Source organism: Argopecten irradians, chromosome 4 (assembly GCF_041381155.1).
Source record: "Argopecten irradians isolate NY chromosome 4, Ai_NY, whole genome shotgun sequence".
In the NCBI taxonomy this organism is placed as follows: Eukaryota; Metazoa; Mollusca; class Bivalvia; order Pectinida; family Pectinidae; genus Argopecten; species Argopecten irradians.
Window position 1 is genome coordinate 49,594,935 of NC_091137.1, and position 7,918 is coordinate 49,602,852.

Sequence of the window (7,918 nt, forward strand, 5' to 3'; positions counted from 1 at the left end):
AAGGCCTACCAACAGCTGTGAGATCTGGGGCTCTGTGAAGGCCTACCAGCAGCTGTGAGATCTGGGGCTCTGCGAAGACCTACCAACAGCTGTGAGATCTGGGGCTCTGTGAAGGCCTACCAACAGCTGTGAGATCTGAGGCTCCGTGAACGCCTACCAACAGCTGTGAGATCTGGGACTCTGTGAAGGCCTACCAGCAGCTGTGAGATCTGGGGCTCTGCGAAGACCTACCAACAGCTGTGAGATCTGGGGCTCTGTGAAGGCCTACCAACCGCTGTGAGATCTGGGGCTCTGTGAAGGCCTACCAGCAGCTGTGAGATCTGGGGCTCTGTGAAGGCCTACCAACAGCTGTGAGATCTGGGGCTCTGCGAAGGCCTACCAACAGCTGTGAGATCTGGGGCTCTGTGAAGGCCTACCAACAGCTGTGAGATCTGGGGCTCTGTGAAGGCCTACCAACAGCTGTGAGATCTGGGGCTCTGTGAAGACCTACCAACAGCTGTGAGATCTGGGGCTCTGTGAAGGCCTACCAACAGCTGTGAGAGATCTGTGAAGGCTCTGTGAAGGCCTACCAACAGCTGTGAGATCTGGGGCTCTGTGAAGGCCTACCAACAGCTGTGAGATCTGGGGCTCTGTGAAGGCCTACCAGCAGCTGTGAGATCTGGGGCTCTGCGAAGACCTACCAACAGCTGTGAGATCTGGGGCTCTGTGAAGGCCTACCAACAGCTGTGAGATCTGAGGCTCTGTGAAGGCCTACCAACAGCTGTGAGATCTGGGGCTCTGTGAAGGCCTACCAACAGCTGTGAGATCTGGGGCTCTGCGAAGGCCTACCAACAGCTGTGAGATCTGGGGCTCTGCGAAGGCCTACCAACAGCTGTGAGATCTGGGGCTCTGTGAAGGCCTACCAGCAGCTGTGAGATCTGGGGCTCTGTGAAGGCCTACCAACAGCTGTGAGATCTGGGGCTCTGTGAAGGCCTACCAACAGCTGTGAGATCTAGGGCTCTTTGAAGGCCTACCAACAACTGAGAGATTAGGGCTTTGTGAATCTGGGGCTCTGTGAAGGCCTACCAGCACCTGTGAGATCTGGGGCTCTGTGAAGGCCTACCAGCAGCTGTGAGATCTGAGGCTCCTCGAAGGCCTACCAACAACTGTGAGATCTAGGGCTCTTTGAAGGCCTACAAACAACTGAGATTTAGGGCTTTGTGAAGGCCTACCAACAGCTGTGAGATCTGGGGCTCTGTGAAGGCCTACCAATAACTGAGATTTAGGGCTTTGTGAAGGCCTACCAGCAGCTGTGAAATCTGGGGCTCTGTGAAGGCCTACCAACAGATGCGAGATATTAGGCAATATGCATTGAAGAGCATCGTAGTATAGTGAAATTACTTGTTTTATTTTAATTTCATCGATTGATTTTCCAGAAATGAATACAGTAATTCTACATTCTAGCTCCGTTCAAGCATTGTTCAGATAAGAAAAAAAATCTATGATCTGGCAACAGACCTTGTGTACATTGTATCGATTACCACGTGGAACAATAGATATGCAAAGGAGTTATATAGCTGTAATGATCAGGTATATATGATTTACAATGTCATCTTATCAGGTGATGGTATGATTCGTCGTATTATTTCATTTGTTTATAGACTTACACAAGCCACAGGGATCTGAGAATTAGTTACAGATTTTATAATCATGGACCCACCAGAGTGCCCTAAGACCATTTTAGACGTTTAAGAGGTCAAGATAAAAGAACAGTAAAAATCATACTCTACATGGTACTATATAGGATTAAAAGCTCACAGACACCCGCCTACCTTTAGCGCTTATAAAAACACATTTCTAGCACATCTTCATAAAAACGGCTTCTACTGTAGGAAAGAGCGATAATTTCCTATCAAAATCATTCTACCCATCTATACAAAGTGCCGTCACTAAGACGATTTAAGCCCCATTTGCACAAATATAACTTGCATAATTAAAAATTCATAGTGTCTGACTGTCTGTTCCCGGTAAAATATGCATGAGCGAGGCCTCTCATTAGCCGGCTATAAAAAGTCTCTCTTCTTAATGTTCCTGTGATCCCTGATTGAGATCTACCTGCAGCCTCCAGTCCCTTGCCTGGCTGATAATTCCGGTTGATTTCTCAGATCTGGGTGTATTTGTTTCAGCTTCCCTCACAAACCTAATCTGCGTATGCTTGGACCTTGGTTGACTGGACCTGACGCTCTTCCGTTCTTTCTCCAAACCATCAGCCAGCTCCCTGAGGACTTGGTTGTGGCCCCACGTAAATCTTCCCTGTAAAAGGGCCACATTACAGAAGATTATGTGTTGGAGAATTCCTCTCTGCTGGTAGCACATCATACACAGATCGGAGAAGAACATGCAGTTGGAATTGTGGGTACTTCCAGATTTCTGTCCAGGATTGAATACGTGGTTCTGTGTCCCACCTTGTCCTTCCCCCTGAACACCCTGTTCTACTGCTTTGGTCTGTCTTCTTTCTTCTTCTTTACTTCTTATATCCATCTGCACCAATGATCTCCTGTCTGTGTTATCAGCTTCCTTCCAGAGAGTGTGTTTTGATGTTCCTAGGCCCTGCCTTCCTACTGTAGTTGTTTCGACAATATCTTTGTATCGCAACCGGCTCTCCGCTTCGTCGACTGCCCTAAATGCTGACCTTTTTTCTGCCAGTGCGTACTTCTACGCCTGCTAGCCGCGCCTGGTCATCCTTTGACTCTTTTAAGGTCATGATGGGTCTTGTCTTGCCTAACTTGAATTCTTCAACTAATGAAGAGAGAGGAGGTTGGAGTTTTGCCGTTCTGCTGTATAAGCCTACTGTAGTAAAGCTTGGGGGCACTCCCAACCACCTTCAAAGGTGCCGTTTGATGATTCGCTCCATCCTCTCAACCGCTGAAATTGAGATCTCATAGAGCATCAGAGGCCATGCTAGGCGTGGCAAGAGACCGTGCTGGTATATTCAGGCTTTCAACTTCCCTGAGAGACCTGTTTTGTCTATACGTCTCATCCCTTCTTGGACCTGTTGTTCAATTCTCCTGTTGTTGCCTTTGTCCCTTGGGGATTCATCAAACCACTTTCCAAGACATTTGATGGGGTTTCCGATTATTGCTTGTATCTCCTCCCACTGGATCTTTAGTTGGAATTGTCTGGTTACTCTTCCCTTCTTTATTATAAGAGATCTTGACATCCTGTGTTTGAAAGTCATTCTTCCCCAAGTTGCTGTTTCTTCTAGGGCTGTCAGTATCCATCTTGCCTGAACCTGGGTGTCTGTAGTGATGGTCAGATCATCCATAAAGCCTCTATTCGGCGGCTGACTGATGATACTGTATGTCTTTGGGCCTCCTGTTTTCCTTTCTCCAGCTCGGATAATCATATTCATGCCCATTATGAAGATGATAACTGAGATGGTACACCATGTCACGATGCCCTTCTGCAGCTTCTGCCAAGATGTAGTACATGTGTTGGTTGTAAAGCGAAGATTTACTTCTGAAGTGCTCTGGAATATGGTAGTGTTCAAAGGCCTCTTGTATTAGCTTATGTGGGATGGTTCCATGTGAGTTTGTTAGATCCAACCATATCACAGTGAGCTCTTGGCTTTCCGGATTAGTTGCGTTACGATGTTGGTATGTTCTACGCATCCTGAGAATCTAGGAATTTCTCCCTTCTGTACCAATGCAACATTATACTGGTTCTCTGTCATGTATGTTGTCAGCCTTCTTGCTAGAAAAGAGAAGAATATTTTCCCTTCTACATTTAGTAATGAGATGATACGAAACAGATTGATGCCCTCCGAGTTGTCTTCCTTTGTTACGAAACAGCCCTCAGACTTTTGCCAGCAAGATGGTATCTTTCCTTTCCTCCATATGCCTTTCAGTAGCTTCCATAAATGCCTCAAAATCTTCGGACAGTTCTTGTTGATCTTGTAAGGGATTCCATTCGGCCCGGGTGCTGATCCAAGATCTGGCTTTCTTGACAGTCTCTTGGACCTCCTTCCATGATGGTTCCTTACTGTCCCATGGTATCCCTAGTTCTAGCACTGCTTCTATTCTTTCACATGGGTCTAGTGGTCTTCCTTGCTCTAAATAACCAATAATAAATGTGTTTCTGGTAGGTATCTCTCTACCTCCTTTCTAGAACACTTCAGCTACCCTGACCTAGATCCTTCCAGTGTTGATTTAGTTAGTCTGTACGGGTTAGCTATGAACCTAGTTCTCTTTTTCTTCCTCTCTTTCTTAGATTTCCGTATTCTCTCTGGTCTTTGGAGATTGTTTCTCTTCTCTCTCAGGATAGCTCTGAACTCATCCAAACCAATCTTCTCCTCGTCGTTTGCGGTCTTAAATTGTTTGGTGATAGTCCTGATTTCCGTCCGAAGGTTGAGTATCTCCTTTTGGCGCCTGTTGCGTGTTACATGTTCATCCTTCCTGCTACCAACTTGCTTTGTTCCAAAGCGCTCTAGTTCAACTGCGTACACTCATGTTGACAGTGATGTTAGCTTCCATTTACGTCGCCTACCAATGCCCTCTGCAAGATCTTATCGAGGCCTTTGTCAAATGCTTTCCACCCTTTATCTTCTGAAGATGGCCACTGTATTGTCTCCTTCCTGGTGTTTCCATCTTCCTCCTGGTAAGCATGAATTGGGTTCTGACTATCATTCTCCGCTCCAATATAGTCCTGATCGTCTTTAGTGGGTAGGAGGTCCTCAGCACTGTTTTGTTCTTCCTGGCTTGAGTCTTCCTCCGTACCATCAGTGTTAACTCTGCGTTTCTCTTTCCGCGTCACAGGTCTACATTTGGTTTTTGCTTGGTGAATATTCAACCCCTTCAGGTTCCTACACACTTTCACACAGTGACACTTTGTTTCTGCTATTGTTCCTGTCAATGTCCGTTGTACAAGCCGAGTCGTTGCCGTTGTATCCATGTTGCTGGGTTTTTCATGCTCTCCCCTCCCCTCCCGGACGACCCTGGGGGTGTTGTTCTTCAACATGTGTCGTAGCTTGCTATGGTGTTCCCTCACAGGAACTGTGTGTCGGGCTGCCAACCTTTTAAACCCAAATTTCCAGTCTTTTCTAAATGCCATCTGTCTTTCCAAATATCACCAAACTTCTCTCGGTTGTCAGCCAGTCTTTCCTAGCCGCCACTGGTTGCCCAGGTAAATTTACCTAAATACAGCTGTGATGGAATGCTGCAGCACCGCCGACGTCCTCAGCCGAGGCCATCTCTCATTGCGTGCTTCGACCCCTTACTCGGTACACTCTCAACATGGGGGGTCCACAGTGATGATCAGTCGCTGCGCGTCGGTGGTTTCAGCTACTGGTGTCCTTCTTCATCCACACCCAGCATGAAGATCGTTCTGCTGCCTTAGCCATCCTTTGCACTGCTGTCCTTCTGGTCCTATCCGATGACCCTAATGAAGATAGCATTCTCCACACAGACTATGCGGGGAAGACTCTGCATTCAACCTCAACAGGATAGTATCGCGTATGCCAGCCCTGCTCCTTTTACTTTCATGTGCTTGAATTGCACCTTTCTTCCCATGTGACTGTTAGTTCGATAATGATGATTTTCTTCGTTCCTGGTGACCATAGAACCACATCCGGTCTGAGGTTGGTGGGAACTATATACGAAAAGTTAATATCTAGTTGAGATCTACCTCCAGCCTCCAGTCCCCTGCCTGGCTGATAATTCCGGTTAATTTCTCAGATTTAGATGCAATTGTTTCACCTTCCCTCACAAACCTAATCTGCGTATGCTTGGACCTTGATTGACTGGACCTGACGCTCTTCCGTTCTTTCTCCAAACTATCAGCCAACTCCCTGAGGACTTGGTTGTGGCCCCACGTAAATCTTCCCTGTGATAGGGCCACATTACAGGAGGTGATTATATGTTGGAGAGTTCCTATCTGCCCACACAGAGGGCAGTCTGGTGTTTCCACAAGGTTCCATCTATGAAGATATGCTTGTGCTGGTAGCACATCATACACAGATCGGAGGAGAAAAAGCAGTTGGAATTGTGGTTACTTCCAGATTTCTGTCCAGGATAGAATACATGGTTCTGTGTCCCACCTTTTCCATGCCCCCTGAACACCCAGTTCTACTGCTTTGGTCCGTCTTCTTTCCTCTTCCCTACTTCTTATCTCCTTCTGTACGACGGCCTCTCTGTGACATCAGTTTTCTTCCAGAGAGTTCCTAGGCATTGCCTTCCTACTGCAGTTGTTCCCACAATATCTTTGTGTCGAAATCGGCTCTCCGCTTCGTCGACTGCCTTGGATGCTGACTATTTTCTGCCAATGCATACATAGTTGTACATAATATAAATGTGGTGTTCAAGATATTGTTAAAATCCCATAGAAACTACCCACAGCCTAGTTTGCTTTAAATTTTGCATTTCGAAAATACTACTAGGTCTAGTTGTCCTTACTTTTGTCTTTTATGTGATTTTAAAAAAGGCCCAAATGGCCTTAAATCTCCATGTACATTTTCATTAGAGCTAACTATACAAACATGCCAAAATAGGTCATCCTTTGCTAAATATTCTACATATTTTTTTTATTTATAAACCATTTGAGTATTTCGTATACTTTATATCCGAGCCATTTCTTTAAGATTTTTTATGGAAAATTTTGCTTGAAATAATGTCTTTTGAAAAAATTACACTTTTAGGAGAAAACGAAACATTGCTCTTTGTCATCTTGTTTCACCCTATTTAAGGATGTGTTCACAATTTTACACTGCATTAAACATACTTTCAGGACATTTTCTATCTATGTGTAAATTAGTTTGGAAATTAAAATCCGGGAAAACAGATTTTGGGTAGCCTGAATATTATAGATATATAGCAATTGCGTGTAGCAGCGGAACACTTCTCTATTGGTATACTTAGCTATACACTTCCAGTTTAAGATTCCAGAGGCCGAGTTTAGTGAGAAAATTAGTGTAAAGTAATAACTTTACATTACTATAATGGTAACACATTTGAAAATATTAGTTGCCATGGTAACAAAACCGCGGCATCTGGTTGGCTGAAAATTAAATAATGTCAGAATCAAGCGAAAATCGGTATATTGGGGTTACGAGATACATGCTGAATAACATGGTATCACTTTCTAAAAGATTGGTTGCCACAATGATATTAAAACAAGAACAACTTATTATTCAACAAGCCCGCATTTCTAAGTTAAAACGACTTTTTAATGAAGATTCCCTAACCGTGCACAAGTTGTGGTTCTTACATGACAATAACCTTACTAAATATCATAGAACTAATTTTGTATTTAGATAAGAAAGTTTTTCTTTCAGTAGAATTTACTGTACACTTGAGGATGAAGTGAGCTTCTTTATCCTCTACAATATTACAAAATTTACATAACTGGTGCTTGCAAGGAATCTTTTTTGTCCTACCAGCTTCAATTTTTATAGGTTGTAATTGCTGATCCGACGTTTTGCTAGCAATATTCGATATTCAAAATCTTGCAAAGAAAGATAATATTCCTCTTTATAGTTTTGTTTAAGTTTACTGTATAGAAATAGTTTATTACTACAATCTAAAAGCTGCATAAAAGAAAATAATGTGAAATCTGCCATGTATGAATCTTGTTAATGACCGTTTTAATCCGGCTTGTTCCTTCCTACTGAAGTTTTCCCTTTTAATGACAAATGTGATGTTATTTTCGTTGATAATACTTGATACGTATGAAAATCACGAATATAATCTACTTTCATAATTGTTTTACTGACCTTCAAAACTTTTACAAGATTATTTATGTCATTTTGTGATATTCTAGAAAACACAATGCTTGAGTATTAATGAAACAGTCTAGTGAATTCTGCTCTAATTAAGCCCTAGAAGCAACATTTACTGCATATTTTCCAACCCCAAGCGCCATTTTGCAAAATTTTAAATTTATTTGT